The sequence below is a fragment of the Ambystoma mexicanum genome, chromosome 11 (genome assembly GCF_040938575.1).
Source record: "Ambystoma mexicanum isolate Mex_15411 chromosome 11, UKY_AmexF1_1, whole genome shotgun sequence".
NCBI lineage: Eukaryota > Metazoa > Chordata > Amphibia > Caudata > Ambystomatidae > Ambystoma > Ambystoma mexicanum.
In genome coordinates, this window is record NC_090934.1 from 1,283,913,792 (window position 1) to 1,283,934,623 (window position 20,832).

General features: G+C 50.7%; 1 protein-coding gene across 4 annotated transcripts in view; it reads right to left on the bottom strand.

Moving 5' to 3' along the window:
- MAPDA (N6-Methyl-AMP deaminase) overlaps positions 1-20,832 on the bottom strand; it is a 486,784-nt gene that overhangs the window by 192,397 nt on the left and 273,555 nt on the right. The gene's annotated exons all lie outside the window — the stretch shown is intronic.

A 20,832-nucleotide genomic window follows, 5' to 3' on the forward strand; every position in this document is an offset into this window, starting at 1 on the left:
CATCCCTCTGGAACCTTTGTGGGACTGTTAGGGAGAATTCTCTTATAAGGCTAATTTCCCAAACCTAGTGAGTCCCCCAGCAGCTTTGCTGGATTTTTGGGGTTTGTTTTTTTCTCCTAAGAGCTAGACTCTTTTACTCCCACTCTTAGGCATGATTTGAGGTATGTCTCTGACTATTTGTGTGATTTTGGGCTATGGGGTCTTTTACTCCATAGGGTATCATCTGTTTCTTGTGTATGTGTTACACAGCACCCTCAGTGCAGTAACACAGGTGTGTCATAGTGACCCCCAAACATAGACTCCATACCCTGGGACTGACTACTGTCTCCCAGGGCATGTAAAGTCACCAATGACTTTACTAGTCTTAAATTATGAACAGAACCAGTACAAACCATCATATTGTGGAAGTACTGAAAGGGGTTAATTATATTGCCCCTGGGTCTGTTTTCAAGGGGGCAATGTCCAGTCCCCCCTTGTCGAGTTTCTGACTGGTGGCAGTGGTTACCACGCAAAATATTCCACCGGAATATTCTCTATGGGATTTTCCCATTGATTTTAAAGGCACCACTTTTTGGTGCAAGGTTAAAGATACCGCTGGTTTATTTATTTAATATTAAATTCACGGTTGGGTCTTTTTGCCAGAACTCTTTTCTAAAATGGCGTTCGTGTCCATCTCTGTAACTCTGACCAAGATCGAGCCCTTTGTTCCACTTTTTGGCAGGCTTCTCCACAGAAGCCCTCCAAATGGCGCTATTCTGTCTGTGTTCCACAGGATGGGTGGGTAGGGGAATTGGCAGCCTGCACTGCGTTGCCTTAGCAACTCAAGTCACACTCTGTTCTGATTGGGCCAGTGGTGAGCCGCCCGGCTCACGACTTAGCATGTTTGAGTGACAGCTAGGTTGTTGAATGGGGGGTTTTCTGCATAAAAGCAGGGCCTTTGGGACTGGAACTTGAGAAGTCGCCACCGGACCTAAGAATCCGAAGAGGGAAGAAGCTGAGCCATCTGCAACGACGACACCACCGGTGGAGCCCTGCTGCAACAAACTCACCACTTTCCCAACGACAAGAGAAGATCTTCTGCTGGACGAGTCTTCTTCCTCTGAGCTGGCGGGACCAACCAGTTCGCCCTTTTTGCCTTCCAAAGACGTTTCTTGGTCGAATCGCCCATGCAAGCACCCCGGCGGCCAGATAGCCAAGCTTCACCACTTTGACCGCGTATAAAAGGAACGCACCTTTTATCGACGAACTCCGCGGCTGGTTTCATCCCTGTAGAGTGCAACGACTCCACGTTTCCTCCTCGACGAGATCGTCTCTTCTCCTGGTCGAAACAACAAACTGCAACCACTGCCAGGAACAACTGCCACCGCTGGAGCTTCCTCTCTCTTTAAGGTACTGTGTCCTGCCTGGCCTCCCTTTCTTCGGTTTGCCCAAGCTGACCCTTAAATCCTTGGCTTTCCAACTGGGTTGGCCCCGGACCTTCTAACTTTACCTTCTTGAGTAGCCCCAACCTCTTTTGAACATTCTGCAAAGACTTTTAGTGCATTTTAAACCATGTGATCCTTGGCACATTTCGCTTTGCTCCATTTAAAGTGGGCCTGGCCTATGAACGTTGGCTCTACAGTATATACTGCCTTTTATTCCTTTGCTGAGAATTCCTAAAAGTGTTGGGACCTGTTCTATTTCTATGCTCTGACTTTTTCTCTCCCTTTAACTGAACTATTGGAGTGCCGTCAGGTTATGCACTCACATCTGTTTAACAAATTGTGGTGTTTTAACTATGACTTGTGTAATAGTTATCAAGGGAGGTGTGTATACTTTACCCGACTGTGTTTTAACTTGCTTTTGATTTAGAGTGTTAGTATATTGCCTAAAGTGTGTTTTAAATAAATAATTATATACTTTTTATACAAAGCTCTGGTCAGTGTTTGTTTGCTCTACTGTGTTTTTAGCCCTATTGTGAATACTCTGTATACTGCCTAACTCTTCTTGAGAGAAGTCTGACTGCTCAGCCACAGTTAACAGATAAATCTGCGTGGTGCAGACTGCTACCAATTGGGTTTACTGCTTACTCCTGTAGTCTTAATCTTTTTGCAGTGTTCCCCAAGGGAACTGCACAGGATTCTGCCTAGCAGGGACACCTAAAAGACTTTAAGGGATGCTGCATAGGCTAGGATTGACTTCTGAAGATTTTGTATATGGTGCAGAGACCGTACAAATAAGAACGCTTATGTTTTTACTTGTATAGAACATGTTTTCTCCGTACTTTGGTGACTGCATGTATTGAGTGAATGACGACTTGTGTTACCAAACTATGAGCTGTATATATGTGCCTAGATATTTTTACTTTGAATATTTAAGGTGTGCCTTAATAAATAGTGTTATTGTTATACTTGTCTGTGTGGCTCTCTTTGTTTACTATTTCTACTAAGTCTACTACACAAAAGTGCCTCCTTAGTTCAGCCTTCCTGCTTGGTCAATGCTACTTAAGAGACTGGGTATGCTTATTTGGGATATGTTATCTTTATACTTACATGTGCAAGTCTCTTTACTTACTATTACTGTTAACTGTACTACACAACAGTGCCCCCTTCCTTCTTAGCCCAGCCTTGATGTTTAGTCAATGCTACTTAAGAGGGTGGCTTTGTGCAACTAGGGGTTCTAAATACATTTGCTAACTTTAGGTTGGCTTTTTTAAGTGCTGCCACAGGTAGAGAATTTAAAAAACCTCCCTAACAGGTTAGTAGCGAGATGTTTTTATATAGTGCTTTGGAGTAAAGCGCTATATAAAAACACACATCATGATCATGCTACCACTGATGCAATGTATCGTTACATAAAACCTTAAAAAAGAGCCCCAACAAGTCTTTGTGTTCATCCTGCTTGGCTCTGAGACACCATCCAATCAAAGAATCTCACTCAGTCAGATGGCCATTAAATTATGAATCGATAGTTTTAACCCAGTATTTCTTCTGCTCCCCATCCCACGCTTAGTAAAAAGCAAGGGAGTAATGCCACAAGCAACACAACCTAATGTTTCTCTCCATCCCGCATGTAGTCGTTTTTGTACCGACATTGCCATACCTGGCTCCTTCTCTCGCATTTAATCACTTTCTTTAATAGGTATACAGAGCCTAGTTGCATAGAAATGAGTTAGGTCTATACTAAGGACATTAAGAAGGTGCCATCTTGTCGACATTGGCACGCATTATGCTCTTAAAATCTATGACGATAACTATGCCCAAGTACATCAAAAATGACACTGGCTGAGGTACAGAAAACAATCCCTTTCAATGTGTCCGCTATAGAGCAACATAATATTAAATGTATTCGGGTTAACCTAGTAATCGGACTGATAGCCACACTACTACTGTTAAAGGCGTCCATGTCATCTGAAAATGTTCGCAGTCTGTACTCTTTGAGCCCACTTTAAAACTTAAAATCAACTAATCACTTTGAATATCCAACCACAAAGGCTGGCATGTGATGTTAACCAAATGCAGTGAAGTAAGGGAGCCCTGCTTAGGATCTGTTCGTAGACTAAATAACTCGCATAGAACTTGATTTAGCCTCAGAAAAAAAGGACTCAACTGAAATGGGCGCAATTATGGGAGTACAGAGAGAGGAGTTCGACAGGACAACGATGAACACATTCTGAGCAGCAGAGAGTTAAAACCAAACAGCAATTACTAAACAGCATACACATACAAAACAATGTGTACATTAATTCATAACCCAATGCCAATAGGCTAACAAAGAACCAAGAAAGAAGTGCACACAGTGCCCTCAGATCAAGACGATGTATAGGAATGAGTTCTGCTTTTTCCTCCCGCCAAGACAAACCATAGGTCCAGAACTGTCCCAGCAGTGCCCTCAGTAGGCACCTCAGAGGCCTCGCACGGCAGGTAGAGCACAGAGACAGGAACTGCCATCCAGACAGGATTTTATGCATGGTGGAGCAAAAGCAATGTTTAAAAATGTTCTGCACTGCTGTTCTGCCATGACAGGAACCCAAGAAAATAGGGTTGTAAAGAGATTAGCCGATAACAGGAGCTGCTAGGAGCTCAGAGGGCTGTTGGAGAAGGGATCATATGGTCTAAATAAAACTATTAACATACTGCTTTTTTGATTACATAATCAGGAAAAAGCAATTTAAATGCAATCATAATATAAATGAGCCAAAAGAGAGTCAACAAAATGCAACCAGCTCGCTTGCTTCAACATCTCAATGGAACTGGTTGGCAGGTGCATTGGGTGGGATTCAAAGTTAATGCCAGGAAAAGCAAGATACGTTTGAACTTAACATCTTATCCTGGAATACTAGAGGATTTAATCACTTATTCCAAGATTGCTCAAATTGGATTGTAGATTTAACTTTCATATGCCTCCAAGAAACGTGGATGGCCATTTGTCCCATTTCAGAAGAATTTGAGATTGCAATCAACCCTGCGATAATGAGAAAAAAGGGCCGCCCTTCGGCAGGGTTAATGACGATGATCAAAAGGAACTCGGGCTGGAAAATCATTTCATCAACCAACCATTCTCCCTTTATACAACATACAATTATAAAATCAATAGGAAATAAAACTAAAAAGGCAATGCAAATTGATATAATTAATGTATACTGGCACCACGTTCTTGCAGGCACAATTAAATTTATAACGACTATTTGTGAAATAATCGATGACATAAATAGTGAGCAAGATATGTCAAACATAATACTTTGTGGGGTCTTGAATTTGGAGTGTTTAAAAACAAACTCTGATCGGAACATTGCAAAGTTAGATTCGCGAAAACTAATAGCCAGATGGGAGAATGTCATGGATGATCGAAACCTGACAATTCTAAATGGTAACATCAAAGGAGACATTCCGGCTCATTCAACCTGGAGTGAAAGGATGTCCAATTCAACTATAGACTTCTTCTACGTTTCGAATGAACTCACAAAACAGGTGAAATCACTTGAAATTACAAATAGACAAACAAGTGATCACAGTCAATTGAAACTCACTTTGGTACATGATATGTCTACAAAGGTTGACTGCTGGAAACAGACGGTCTTGGTAGAATCAAACAGGATTCGACTAAAGATCCAACCAAATGAAGTAAAATCATTGGTGAATGCATATAATACCTATGCAAATAATCATCAATCAGCAGAAGTAGAATACTCTCACCTCTTGCAGCAATATACATACCAGAAAAATGGCTTAAAGAACGGAGCTTTTAAAGCGAGACATCAATACGATAGCGAACTTGTAAAGAGAAGGTCACAAATGCGTCAAGATCTGAGATCACTCAAAGCTCCTTTCAATAAAGAACGACAACTTGCCATGAAAAAATGTAAACAAAAATATAAGAACTGGTTAATTTCTCAGAGAGCACTCCTTCAACAACAAGACGCAGAAGCGAAGATGTGCAGTATGGAACAAGTTACTTACCTGTAACTGTTGTTCTCCAGCATGGGTCTGGCATGGATTCACATGCTCATGAATATTCCCCGTCGTCAGGCTGGGAATCCTCGGTAAAGAAAAAACCAGTATCAGTTTCGTTTCTGATCTGTCTTTCGTAGTAATAACCAATCACTGGTCTCTGCGTCATACTGACCACAGCCAATGACTGCCCTCTACCTAAGCACCGCCTCTGGCAGCCATCTTCAGATTTGGAAGCACGTGAAGTGGCAGTATGACCAAGTGAAGAGCCGCAGAGGGGTAGGCGGGAGGGTTCGCATGTGAATCCATGCCAGACCCATGCTGGAGAACAACAGTTACAGGTAAGTAACTTGTTCCTTCTCCAGCATGGGGTCTGGCATGGATTCACATGCTCATGAATAAAGAATACATAGCAGTACACACATGCACAACCACGGGAGGTGGCAAAGGCTCAACATTAAGCATCACATCAACTCAACATTAAGCATCTTACCTCCTCACCAGGCTCACCTCAGGCGAACAGGTTGCGCAGCACTGCTTGGCCGACCCTGGACTCCTCCCTGGAATCCCGGTCGACGCAGTAGAATTTCGTGAAGGTGTGCGTCGACCTCCACGTAGCAGCCCTGCATATGTCCAGCAGGGGCACACCAGATAGGAACGCCGTGGTAGCTGCGATCGCTCTGGTGGAATGGGCTCTCGGACGGCCAGGCAGCGGTCGGTTTGCCAACCGGTGACAGCACATGATACAGCCGGAGAGCCATCTGGAGATGGAAGCCTTCGAGAGAGCCTTCCCCTGATTGACAGGTCCAAAGTTCACAAAGAGTTGTGACGTCTTCCGAAAACCCTTCGTGCGGTCCACGTAGAACTTCAGCGCTCTAGCTACATCCAGCGAGTGCAAAGTCCTCTCAGCCGGCGACGAAGGCGACGCGAAGAACACAGGTAACACCAAGGGTTCGTTGAGATGGAAGTCCGACGGTACCTTGGGCATGAAGGAGGGGTGCGTCCTGAGCACTACCCTCGTGTCGTGGAAAGTCAAGTACGGGGCCTTGCAGGAAAGGGCCTGGATCTCTCCCACTCGTCGTGCGGAGGTGATGGCCACAAGAAAAGCTGTTTTCCACGATAGAAACTTCAACGGGGCCGAGTGCAGAGGCTCGAACGGAGGTCCCATGAGCTTGGTCAGTACCACGTTGAGCTCCCACGCCGGGGCCGGAGCCTTCACCGGCGGAAACGATCTGAACAGTCCCTTCATGAACTCTTTCACCAGACGATGAGACCACAAGGACGTCCGCCCCGTGGTTCTGGTGTATCGGGAGATCGCAGCAAGATGAATCTTGATGGACGCGTGTGCCAGACCAGCTTTGGCCAGCGTCAGCAGGTACGGCAGTACTTGGGGAGCCGTAATCCGTAGAGGGTTAATCTTCTGTGCGTGGCACCAGACAGAGAACCTCTTCCATTTGTGTCCGTAGCATTTAAGAGTCGAGGACGCCCTGGCCTTTGCAAGAACCTCTCTGCAATCGGCCGGTATGTCGTATCCTCCAAACTCTAGCGCTGCAGGAACCAGGCCTGCAAGTTCAGCGACTTCGGGTCGTGGTGGAGGATGGCGCCTCCTTCCCTGGAGAGTAGATCCGCGTCCGCCGGCAGCTTGATCGGCGGGGACGCTGACAAGTCCAGAAGGTCCGGGAACCATATCTGCCTCGGCCACGCAGGTGCGACGAGGATCATCCTGCACCGTGACCTCTTGAGCTGGTTGACGAGCCGGATTAGCAGAGGCAAGGGAGGGAACGCGTAGAGGAACAGGCCCTCCCAGGGGAACGAGAAAGCATCGCCCATGCTCCTCGTCTGGGGAAACCTGCTGGCGAACCTCCGGCACTTGGTGTTCGTCGCCGTCGCGAACAGGTCGATCTGGGGTGTGCCCCACCGTCGGAAGAGGCGATCCACCAGATCCTGCCGTAGTTCCCACTCGTGGCACGAGCGCAGCTCCCTGCTGAGTGAGTCGGCGATGGTGTTTTTTATCCCTGCCAGATGAAACGGCACCAGAAAAATCCCTTGGGCGACGGCCCAATGCCACAGGTCCTGCGCCTCCTTGGACAGCGCTGGGGACCTGGTTCCGCCCTGTTTCCTGATGTAAAACATGGTGGTGGTGTTGTCGGTGAAGATCCTCACCACCTTGCCCTTGAGGGACGGAAGGAAGGACCTGAGGGCCCAAAACACTGCACGGAGCGCCAGGACGTTGATATGCAGGGACTTCTCCGTCGGGAGCCAGAGTCCCCTTGCGTGCAGATTTTCGGTGTGCGCTCCCCACCCTTCCAGGGAGGTATCCGTGGTCACAGTCTCCTGGTGGGCTGGGGTCTGGAAGTCCATGCCCGCCGTCAGATGCGCGCGGGTGCCCCACCACCGTATCGCTCGTCGGAAACTCTCGTCGAGCTTGATCCTTTCCTCGAAGCTGCCCGTCGTCTGGATCCAGCGCGCATCCAGGAATTCTTGCAACGGGCGCATCCGGAGCCTGCACATGGGAATGAGGTAGATGCAGGAAGACATCATCCCGAGGAGGGACTTGATGGACCTCACTTTGGCCGCGTCGGCCACCAACATCCGTTGCACCTTGCCCAAGATGGTCCTGGTCCTCTCCTCCGACGGGGAGGCCAGAAGGGAACTGTGTCGAGCCTCGCTCCCAGAAACAGTGCGACTTGCGCGGGCAGCAGGTGGGATTTGGCGTAGTTCACGGAGAATCCCAGGTCCGTGAGGAGTTGGACGGTCCTTGCCGTGTGGACCACGGCGAGCTCCCTCGTCTTGGCGCGGATGAGCCAGTCGTCCAGGTAGGGGTAGACGTGAATCCCCTCGCGGCGCAGCTGCGCCGCCACCGGTGCGAGGCACTTGGTGAATACCCTAGGTGCCGACCGTAGTCCGAAGGGAAGGGCTTTGAACTGGTAATGACGCCCTTGGACCACGAATCTGAGGAATTTTCGGTGCCCCTTTAGGATGGGAATGTGGAAGTAGGCATCCTCCAAATCCAACGACGATAGGAAGTCTCCTTCCTCCAGCTGACCCAGGACGTGCTGGAGGGTGACCATCCGGAACTTCTGCGCCTTGATGAACTTGTTCAGACGTCGCAGGTCTAGGATGGGGCGCCATCCTCCCGTCTTCTTCTTCACGAGGTAGTATCTCGAGTAGACTCCGGAGCCCCGAAGCCTCTTTGGGACGAGTTCGATGGCGCCCTTTCTGAGCATCGCCTTTACCTCCAGGAGAAGGTGAGGGACGTGAAGTTCTTTCCTGGCCACGGGGGGGACGCGCGGGCACCTTCTTTGAAACTCGAGCGCGTGGCCCCGGGCCAGGGCGTCCAGCACCCAACGGTCGGTGGAGATGGACTCCCACACGCTGACGAAGCCCGCCAGCCGGCCTCCCACCGGGGTGCTTCGGTGGGGGCCCGACCCCACGGCCGGTTCAATCCTGCTTGGACGCGGCCTTGCCGCCTTGACCTCCTTGGCGACGACGGCGGGGTCCGCTAGACTTGCCTCGTCCTCTGTTGGCCTCTTGCGACGACGAGCGGGCCGCTTGACGGTAGGAAGCGAAACCGCCGCCGGAACCTTTGGAGGCGCCCTTGCCTCCGCCGCTCCGAAAGGGCGTCCGTCGTTGCTGCAGGACTCCAAGGGCCCGGGCCGTCTCAGTATCCGCCTTGATGGCCTGAAGGGAATCGTCCACTGTCTTCCCAAACAGGTTGTTCCCGTCGAAGGGCATGTCCAGGACTCTGGTCTGGACGTCCTGCCGGAAGTCCGTAGCTTTGAGCCATCCACGACGTCGAAGGCAAACGCCGTTGCCCAGCTGGCGGAACCCAGTGTCGGCGATGTCCGTCGCCACGGTGATGGCGTGGTCCGAGGCCACCTCACCTTCCTGCAGGATCTCAAGGGCCTCCGCCCTCTTGTCGTCCGGCAGAAAATCCAGCAGGGGAGCTATCTTGTACCAGAGCTCCCTGTCGTAGCGGGCCACGATAGCCAAGGCGTTGGCCGCTTTAATCGTCGTCGCTGCCGACGAGATGACTCTACGTCCCATAGCATCCAATTTCTTTCCCTCGCCGTCCGGCGGGGAAGTCGATGTGGAGGCCGCACCCCCCCCGCTTTCTTCCTGGCTGCCGCGGAGACGACGGAGTCCGGGGTAGGCTGCGCCCGGAGGCATAGGGGGGCCGTGTCCGGGACCCGGTACTTTTTCTCGTACCGGTCTCTTCTAGCTGGCGTCGTGGAAGGGTTCTTGAGGAGGGAAAGGCCCTCATCCCAAATGTCGTCCAACAGAGGCACTGCGAGGACCGTCTTCCTCTTGGCCTTGCGCCGCTGATAAAGGAAGCCTTCCTTTTTCTTCTCCTCAGGGCAGAGTTGGAAAAGCTCGGAAGCCCTGGACATCATGGAGTGGAAAGATCCGATCTCGTCGGGCGGAGAAGCCCTGGTGGGAGGCGACGACGGAAAATCCTCGTCGTATGCCTCGTCGTCCGTACCCGTCGCTGCCGTGTCAGTCCCCGTATCATCCCCTCGGGTGGACGGGGAGGAGGGCTGGACGGGGCGCGATGGTTGAAAAGGAGGTGGTGGTTGGATCCTTCTTTTCTTGGTAGGGGGAACACCAGAAGGTCCCGGTTCTGGATCCCCCGACGGGAGAGGTTCCTCCGTCGGTAACGGTAGCCTCGTCCTTATCTCGGAGCATAAGGACTGTATGGCCAACAAAATGGCCGCCGAGTTGTCTTGCGGCGCTGGCAGAGAGGAATCCGACGGGCGAGCAGGGGCCCCGTCGGTATCCTCGACGATGTCGTCGTCGTCACCTGCGTCGGGGTCCATTCCGACGGGCTGGCCGCCTTCCACGCCTAGGCCGTGGCTTAAGACCTCGATCAGCTCCTCTTCTGAGGTTGAGGCCGAATCTACGACGACGCCCTGCCCCCCCTTCTTCTTCCCCACGGAGGGTTTCACGGGGGTCCTATCGATGGGCACAAAGGAAGACTCCCTCCGAGGAGGCAGGGAGATTCTGGGCCCTGAGGTCGCCACCACTGGTGCAGCCACCACAGGCTGAGCCAGGGCCGCCGCGACCGTTTCGATAGAGGGCTTGGTCGGATGGATCAAGGCCTTCACCACCCTAGGTGCGCTCACCGCCTTATCCTTGAGGGAGGGGGCACTGCCACGCTCCTCCTCTGCCTTAGAGCTCGACCGGGGCCTCTCCAGGAGCTTCGCCGGGTGCTCGGCCTTCCTCTTACCCGACCCAGAGCGTTGGCTCGTGGTTGATGGTGCCGGGGAGGGTGCGCCCTGCCTGGCGCCCGTAGAGCCCGACTGTTCGGCGCTCCCGGTGCTTGGCCTTATGTTGGGCCCCCGTCGCCGGGGCGCCCTCAAAGGTCTTAGAAGACCGCTCGGATTTCTTCTTCTTCTCGCCAGACGGGCTCTTACCCTCCAGCCAGTTGGCGAGACGTTGATGGCGGTCCTTCATGGTCCGTTCCGACATGTTGCCGCAAAACGCACAGTCCTTCTCCACGTGCGTCTTGTCCTCATGAAGGCAGTAAAGGCAGAAAGAGTGTTCGTCCTCCTTGAAGACGTTCTGCAGCTGGCATCCAGGGCAGACCCTGAACAGCTTTCCGGGCGTCGAGCTTCCCTTCTCCTGGGCCATCTCCGAGACCGGGCCTGAGAAGCTTCTGGAGTCCTCCGAAGTGTAGCTCGACGAAATCTTCACCCTTGAGGGGCACAGATGAATCCGACACGGGTCCCCGTTGATCAGATGTAGGATCGGTGGAGCTTGAGGCTCTTTTGACCGAAAGAATCGAAGTTTTTTTGTGAAAAAGCGCGAAAAATAGCACTAACGCTCGAGAGCAATAGCACGAGGATCCAAACACATGAACGTGCGGTAAAAATCTGAAGATGGCTGCCAGAGGCGGTGCTTAGGTAGAGGGCAGTCATTGGCTGTGGTCAGTATGACGCAGAGACCAGTGATTGGTTATTACTACGAAAGACAGATCAGAAACGAAACTGATACTGGTTTTTTCTTTACCGAGGATTCCCAGCCTGACGACGGGGAATATTCATGAGCATGTGAATCCATGCCAGACCCCATGCTGGAGAAGACAAATAACTCCCAAGACATTTGGAAATTAATAAACCAAAGCAGTGGTGATCAACAGTCCATACAAACTTATATGGTAACTGAAGCTCAGTGGGTAATGCACTTCACTAAAGTATACGAGAAAAAGGAAATTACAAAAGATCTGGCCTTACCAAAACTTACCAACATTGGAACATCGAATTCGAGGAAGAGGATATTCGCTAAAGCATAATGCGCTAGAGTTCATCTCGAGCGCCAGGTCCAGATGGTCTAACAAATTACATCTTGAAACAGAACCCAAAGGAATGGGCGTCCTTGTGTCTTACCCTCTTTACAACAATAGCCAGTAAAAAACCATACCGGCTTCCTGGAAGAGCACGATCGCTGTCCCGATATTCAAAAAAGGAAATCGGGCAGATCCGAAGAACTATAGACCGATCACTCTCTTAGATGTCCTGGGCTAAATCTTTGCTGTTCAATTACAGAAACATCTCTCAAATTGGATAAAAACCAGTGGACACCTAGATTATCGCCAAACTGGATTTGTTAAAGGAGTTGGATGCTGCTTGAACTTGCTCACTCTTAATATTCTAAAAATGGAAGCCATTCGAACTGATCAAAATATTTATCTTGCATTCATAGACCTATCGCAAGCTTTTGATAGTATCGCTAGAGAACTATTATGGCAAAAGCTGGTTACGTGGAAATGTCCAGAAGGCCTACTCATGGAAATAAAAGAGCTGCACACTAACACGCATATAAGGGTGAGACTGACACAAGCGGGTCTTCTATCTAAGCCTATTCATACCAATCGAGGAGTGAAACAAGGCTGCCCTTTGGCATCAATAATATTCAATCTATTCATCTCGGACTTTGGTGAATCCTACATAGGAGCCAAAGTTTTTCCACCCAAAATTAACGGTAAGGAAGTTAATTGGCTCCTTTATGCAGATGATCTTGTACTGTTAGATTTAACACTGATTGGTCTACAGAGGAAATTAAACATTCTGCATCAGTACATTCAACAAAATGGTCTTTCCATAAATACAAACAAATCAGAAATATTAATATTAGAATTTACAGAAGATAAATCATCTATCAGCCTTAAAAAAATTCAGTTGGAAAATTGGAAAAGAGCCCATTAAAGTAGTAAAACAAACTATATAGTTAGGAATGTGCATTAGCTCTAGTATTAATGACACTCCATGGGCTCAGAAAACAAAGATAAGTGCAAGCAGCTTGCAATCCAAGCTTGTCTCATAAACAAAAAGTTTGGGAAATGTTCATTAACTCCTGCACTGAATTTCTATAAACAGAAGGCTGTGCCTGCCCTAATTCATGGTGCGGAGGCTGCTTTTGGGTGCAATTTCGAATTCTGGAATTCATTAGAACATGAATTCTGGACGAAAGTTCTGTGGTTACCTAAAGGTGTACCAACAGCTTGTTTGCGATATGAATTGGGCTTAATATCCATCAATGTGAGAATAGCATGGAATACCCTAAACGAATGTCGCAAAATGAAGATTCAACAGTCAGCACCCCAATACGCAATTCTGCAAGATCCAGACAATGGAAATCAATTGAATGTGCATACTATATGGCCAAAACGATGTAATAAAATTCTGACCGATATAAGTACAGACTTCATGATACTAGAAAGTATTCCAAACAAAGTTAAGACCATGTTATGGATTCAGGATTGGATCGATACGATTGATATTCGCAGTCAACACAGAGCCATGAATGTAGTACCTATGGAAGCGAAAAAATACAACTTGGCTGAACATTATTTGGAAAATTTCCTGAGAAATCTCGCAGATTGTTATTTCTAAAATTCTGCCTAAACCAGCTGCCAACTAGAGAAAAGATACATTTCTGATCTAGTGACAAAAATCTAGCAGCCTTATGCCGCTTAAGTGGAAGAACAAACGAAACTCTAAAACATCTGACGTTAGAATACTCGGCTATAACTCACGAAAGAACCCTTCATTTTGCAAAGCACGTAGCCTCAAGACCATCAGTAGGCATAGAAGATTGGTGGAAAGAACTACATAGTGACTCCGATCGAAAATTAACAATTGAACTAACATTTTTCTTGGAAAAGATAATAGAAAAACTAAAAAACATTACATGAATATGCAAAACGAATGTAATATGTACTAAGTATTGAGATAATTTTAGCAATGATGGTCGTTTAGTGTAATTGTAAATTGTGATGTTCTTTTAAATGCATGTTGCTTTTCTCTTTTTTTTTTAAAGGTTTGTAACAAACCAATAAAAAAAAAAATATATAATAATGATAACCTACTAACCTAAACACAGGGGACAGAGAAAATGGTGGGGTTGAAAGGTTTAGGAACTGGCAAGGGAAGCCTATGGCGGGTACAGCCGGCGTGACAAAGTCCCCTACCTCGTTCTGAGGACATGAAATGGGGGAACAGGATCTAGCAGATGATAGGCCCAAAGTATAGCACGGAAGCTGGTCACCCCCCTTTAGTTCCCTTCTCAGGGAAGGGGAAAGTCATATGAGGCCAACTAGTGACTGGGCCCCTTTTAGGGACCCAACACTTATAACTGGAGAGCAGAGAACACATGTAATAAGGGGAATTAGGCTCTCCCCTTTACAGTAGCGAGGAACGGTAGCCCAACAGAACTGCAGTGCCTGCCCACTTGGCTCCCCTCATAAGGTTTGAGGCATTCTATCTAAATCTATCGAGGAAAAGAGAGGATCAAAATCAGGGAGTGAGACTTGACAGTCAACCAGAGAGCCAGCCATCCACCCATCCATCCATTGCCCAAGCCCTCCACTCCCATACATATAACTAATAAGGTAAGGGATTCTATACCTTGGACCACCCGAGAGGAGGAACAAGCCTGCCAAGTCCAACATCCAAACTGAAAGCCATCCTCACTTGTGGCACCCACCCACCCAGCCAACCCCTACATCATCTGCTTGAGGAGACACATCCGAGTTCCCTTTCTCAAGAGTGAGGCTAAAAGGTAGGACCCAAGGTGTGTCAGGCAGAAAGAGGACCACCTAATGGCAGGGAAAAACAAATACAGAGTCCCCTATCAGAGCTGTGAGCCATCCCAAGCGGAGGAGTCCAAGAGCCAGTCCCCATCCCAGCTAACACACCTGAACCACCTTTCATCAGCGAGAGACTGAAAGGCAGGCACACAGACCCTGTCCGAAAGTGGGGTATTTGGGCTAGCAGCTAGAGACAGGAAAGTGGAGACGAGAGTTGTTTTGGAGAATGCTGGAGGAGACAATAGGAAGACCGTGAGTTGGAGCAGAGCCTAAGAGGCTGGATCCTGTGAGCTAGAGAAGGAGACCCAGAAGACCAAACTGCAGAGCCAAGAGAACTGGAGTTGCTTGTAAGGAGTGGTGGCCAAAGATGGTGGCACTAGTAAAAAGAGTCAAGCTGGGGATAGGGACAGCATTGGACAAAGGAAGTAAATGGGTTGGGGGGACGTCGTTACTAATAGTGGCCAAAGGAGTGAAGGAGGTGGGGATAGTGACAACAGTGCCAAAAAAGGTGAAGAAGTAGGGGACAGTAGAGTAGCACAAAAAGAGTGAGGAAGCTAGGAGTAGCAACAGTGCTCAAAGGGGCAAAAAAAGTATAGACTGATAACAATAGCTGGAGGGGTCAAGAAGGTGAGGACAGGACTAGTAGTGCCCATGGAAGGAGGTAGTCTTGGGCAAGAGGGACAAGAGTGTGAGAGAGGAGGGATGAGGAGTACATTAATAGTTACCGTAGTGACTAACGTAATCTTAGTCCATAGTCCCCTTTCCTCCATACTGCATGGGCGTCCCTCGCTAGGGACGGGAGACAGAACCTTTTTCACCAGAAAAACCCTTCTTCCCCTTTAAATTTAGAGGCGCAGCCCTGGTAGTATACGCTCCCCTGACTCCGCCCACCAGAGCCACTACTCAGTCCCCCTTGATGCGTCAACAATATTTAACATTGCCTAATGACACCAGTATTATTAGGGGGGAGGATGGTGGGACGGATGGAGGAAAGGGCCCTATGGACTAAGAGTAAGTTAGTCACTATGGTGAGTAACTATTAATTACTCTTACATTCCGTCCCCTTTCCTCCATACTGCATGGGCGATTACAACCGAATGTAGCCCCAGGATAGAGAGGTGACCCTCTTTAAGAAAACAGGTTCCTCAGAACAGCCTGTCCAAAAGCCGCGTCTGACTTGGAGCCGGCGTCCAAACAGTAGTGCTTATAGAAAGCCGGAGGGTTGGCCCGGGAGGTTGCCCTGTTGATGACCTGCCACGGCACCTGCCGCTGGAATGCGATGGACGTGGTCTTGGCACGGACAGCGTGGGCGTGCATATTGGCATGAATCGGTTTGTACTGCCCCTCATAGGCCTCCTTGATAGCCACAACCATTTCCCTTGCTATAGATGCCTTGGATGCCTGATAACCGGGCCTTGACCCCCGAAAGTGACAGACAGAGCGTCTGACTTGCGGAAGCCCTTGGTCCTGTCCAGATAGAATTTCAGAGCGCGTCGGAATGATCAGGAGTGGACCAGGGGTGTGGGAGGGAATGCATATGCTGTCATGCAGTTCCACTTTATCTGGAATGCGTTGCCCAGGGAGCCGGGGCTCTGCCCCTACCAGGCCACGAACTGCTGGCACTTCTTGTCCCAGGAGGCAAAGAGATCCACCTGAGGAAGCCCCCATCTGCTGAAGATCTCCAGCAGCACCTGATCGTTCAGTTGCCACTCGTAAATGTCCGCCCCCAGGTTGGACTCACCCGGTAGGTGAATGGCCGTCAGGTATATGCCGTTCTCCTGGGCCCATTCCCAAATGCTGATCGCTAGGCTGCACAGTGGAGGGGACCTGGTATCCCCCTGCTTTTTGACATAGTACATGCTGGTGGAGTTTTAGGTCTGGATGAGGATGACCTTGCCCCCAATGAGCAGAAGGAAAGCTTTGAGAGTTAGCCAGATGGCTTTCAGCTCCAGCCAGTTGATATGAGACTCCTGCTCCTGCCGGGACCGGACTCCATGGACACTGTAGTTGTCCAGAGTGGCCCCCCAGCCTTCCAGGGAGGAATCTGTGGTAAGGGTGACCTGCTGGGCCGGGTGCCGGAAAGCCTTGCCCGTCCGCAGGTTGCAGTCCCTGGACCACCATGTGTGGCCCGGGTGTAAAGAAGGAGGAATGCTGACCAGCTCCGCTTGGGAGCCCCGCTCCTGATTCCATGAGACTGAGAAGTGCAGCTGTAATCTCCTCATCTTGAGTCTTGTGTGGGGTACGGCCAGTAAAACCACTGCCATGACACCTAACATATGGTGGTACCACCAGACTGAGGTCACTTCTCGGGTGAGGAAGTGAGTAGCGGCCCTCTTGATGGCCGTGATCTTGTCCTCCAAGGGGAAAACTCTCTCGGAGCTTGTGTCCCAGATGAGGCCCAGAAAGGTAAGTCTCTGCGTAGGCTGCAGCAGAGACTTCCCGAAGTTCATCGAAAAGCCCAGCTCGTGGAATGTAATCATAAGGGCAGAGGCAGTGTGGATATCCTGCCCTGACGAGCCAGTTGTCCAGGTACGCGTAGACGTGGTGGCCCTGTGCCCTGAGAAGGGCTGTCACTGCATTCGTAAGCCTGGTAAATACCCTGGTGGCTGAATTGAGGCCAAAGGGTATCTCCTGGTATTGGAAATGGCAGCCCATGATCCTGAATCGTAGGAAGGAGCGATGCGCCTGACAAATCGGGACATGTAGATAAGCGTCCTTCAGATCCAGGGAGTACATTCAGTCTCCTCTGCACAATGGGCCTCATTAGGAGTTTGGAGGTAGCTATGCCGTTTTTAGCGGGCTCAGTAATTCCCATTCTCGGGACCCAGACCTGGTACATCCCCATTCTCATTTGAGCCCCCATAGGGCTCACTGGGAATGGAGAGGATGCTAACAACGGGCCCGTTAATGACGGGCCCGTTGTTAGCATCCTGGTCTGCTAGCGGGTCCCGCTCTGCACGTCTGGTCTGGCCAGGTGTCCAGAGCGGGACCCGCTGCACACCTCGTAATGTGGCGGCCCGGAATGAACGGTGCCGGTCCCTTACCGGCACCGTTCATTCCGTGGCCGCCTACCTCCTAATGAGTCCCAATGTCTCTGCAATCAGTGCTGGCGTAACCATCTTGAATTTTTGAAGATGGGAGGGAGAGGTTGAGGGTGGAGAGGTCCAACACAACTCTCAGGCCAGCCTGGTTCTTCTTTTGTATGGCGAAAATCCTGGAGTGGAAGCCCAATCGCTTGGAGGCTGGGACTTCTTCCACTGTCTGGCTCTCGACGAGCGACCAAATTTCTGGCAACAGAGTTTCTGTCTCAATCTGTGGGAGTGGAGGGGGGAGGGAGGGATCAGTAAGCGGTACCCCGTGGATACTACCGAGAGCATCCAGGGGTCAGCGAACTTCTGGCGCCAAAACTGAGCATGAAGGGCAAGCCTACCCCCCACCAGGGACACGTGGACCCGAAGGGACACGTCATGCCTTCTTTCCCTCTGAATCTGCTGTGGAGGAGGGAGACTGAAAAAAGTCCCTCCCCCCGCTCCCTTTTGTTGTTTGTGCCAGTGCTGACTCGGAGAACGGTCAGGCTGCCTGGACCTCTGCTCTTGGAAGCCTCAGAACCCTCCGAATGCCCGCCCCTTGTCGGAGCGTTGATGGGACTGGGTGTATGCCTTGGGCGTGGCCTTCGTAAGGATAAAGACTTTGCCATTTGCAAATTGTTTTTCTTTTTATCTAGCTCCTCAGTGGTGGAGTGAAAGAGGTCGCCACCCTCGAATGGAAGGTCCAATATGCGTTCCTGGACATCTGGGTTAAATTTAGTAGCTCGAAAGCCAGGCAGTCCTTCTCATGTCCGTGGCGGTGCATATGGCCCCGGCCAGAGGTATCAATGTGGGCCACAGTGGATTCCACGATGTCTTGCGCCACCATTTTAGCTTCTGCCAGACCCGTCTTGAAACGTGACTGGCTCTGCACCAGAAGTTCTGGAAGGAAGTCGGCTATTTCCCGCCAAAGCCTCTGGTTAACGGCTGCCAGCATGGCATCCGCGTTGAATTGATGAAGATGCAGCAAGGCATTTGAATAAAGGTTTTTCCGGTACCCCTCCAAGATCGTCTCCTCCTTGTCTAGCAACGCTGAGGACGAGGTGGCCGAGGACGACTGAAGCTTTCAGTAGAGTGACGCAGCAATCACTGAAGAGTGCAGTTGAGGGTGGGCTGGCAGCAAGAGTGGATCCCCCTCCATTTTGCCTATACTTGGCATCCAGGCACCGATTGACAGGCTGGGCCGAGAGGGGTCTGAGCCACCCCTTCTTGGCCAAGGCGACAACGTCCTTCTGCATCGAGATCCCCGTTCTAGCCGTGGGCCGTAGAGTGATGACCTCGGCAAGTACCCCCCCCTCCTCCGGTTCTTCGACTTCGGGCTGAGGAAGGCCCAAATACTCTACGAGTCATTCGTGGAAGGCCTTGGCTGATGATGGTGTATCAGGTTCTTCTTCCTCGTCTGTGTCCACCAAGGTGTCCATCTGGTGCAGAGCTGGTGGAGGAGTGCTGGGCGCAGAGGGTTGACGTGTGGAGACCGGAGCCGGAGGCTGCAGTGGAGGCTGGTACAGGACCGCGTAAACTGTGGGAGGCAGGGGAGCCAGAATCGAAGGAGCCGTCGTGGGCAGCAGAGGCTGCACAGGTGCCTGCGGCGCAGGAGCCATATAAGGAATGACTATAGGCGCAGGCAAAGGGTCATAGGGAACATGTCCCTGATCATATCCCTGAAGCTGACCCCCATCTGAGGAGATCTCATGAGAGTGAGGAACTTTTCAAAGAACTTGTCCTCGCAGGCCGATCGGGTGGCAGGTGATATTGACGGGGTAGCGGGCGGCTGCTGGGGCCAGTGCGTGCTCAGTCTAGTTGGTTGCGGGGTAAACCTGCCCTGCGATGCTGCTGGATAAGCAGTAGGCCACGTACTGGTTGACACCAGTCCCACCTTGTAACTCGTTCTGCCACCTCCGTTCGTCGCAGTGGTATCTGACGAGCTGCCATCTTGTCTGGTGCGGTGGCCATCTTGTCGAGCTGCATGCCACGTGTCGAAGTCATGGTACTTGGCTCACTGGACCCAGCCTCCTCTGGGAATCTTGGCGATGGAGCATGCGACCTACCCTGCACCTCAGACCGAGGCCTGGTAGACGTGTTGCCCTCAGCAGTATCGCCGGCAGTGCTGCGTGCAGACGCCCCCTCGAACATGTTGCCGGTACAAGGGCGTAGCCCCTCAGGTGTAGACCCAGTAAAAGAACCTTGCGGTCTCTCAGCACCATCTCCGGAAGGATCTAGAGACCCCCTTGGCCTGGCGGGCCGATAGCTGGACTAGCCTTGGTACCCATGCTCGTGTGAGAACCTGATAGGTTCCTCCCGCTACGGCATTTCCTTGGGAAGGCGACACCCTTCCGTGATGCTCTGGAAAAGAACGGCCCTCCCTTGGGCCTTGACTTATGTCTGACGAAGTCCTTCAAGTCCTCTGGAGGCGACTTCTCGAAGAGCTCCCTACACCCAGCTAGTCTATTCTTCAGAGCACACGATGAATGTGCGTTGCACGCGGTACAACCCTCCCAGCCATGGTCGGGACCAAAGCAGCGGAGGCAAAGAGCGTGGGGATCGGATGCAGGGAAGAGCCCCTCACGCAGACTGGAGACCTGCTGAAGCCCGCTGAAGTCGAGATGCGCCGGGGAGGAGCGTGGCGCCAGAGGACTGAGTACCTGATTGATAAAGCAGACAAAAAAAGACAGAAGAAAGTATCCAGGTAAGAGCACGTTGTATTACATGGCCAAAGCCAGTAGCGCTGGTGAAATCGGCCCGTTCCTGTCGATTCGGAAAAGGGGACTGAGGAGTGACGTCGGTGGGCGGAGTCAGGGGAGCGCATCCTCCCAGTGCTGCGCCCCGAACGCCTCTATAATTAAAGGGGAAGAGGGTTTTTTCTGGTGAAAAAGGTTCAGTCTCCCGTCCTCAGCGAGGGACGCCCATGCAGTATGTAAGAAAGGGGACAGAACATAAGAGTAGCAGGTGGAGGCGCCAGAGAGGGACGAGCTGATGGAAGACTGGAAAATAGTGGCTTAAAGAAAAAGGGAGGCCCGCTCACTGGGAATACATGATGGACTAGCTAGTCAATCAGTAAAGGCCATAGTAGTTGGCCACCATAATCTCCTCCTGACCTTGCCTGGCTCCCACCCCAGCCTATGGCAAACACTTTGTCCCATGCCTCTTGTACCACAGTTCCCCAGAGGCCTGTATGGCAGAGCAGCAACTGCCGAACCCAACCATGAGGACACAAGCAGAGCAAGGCCAA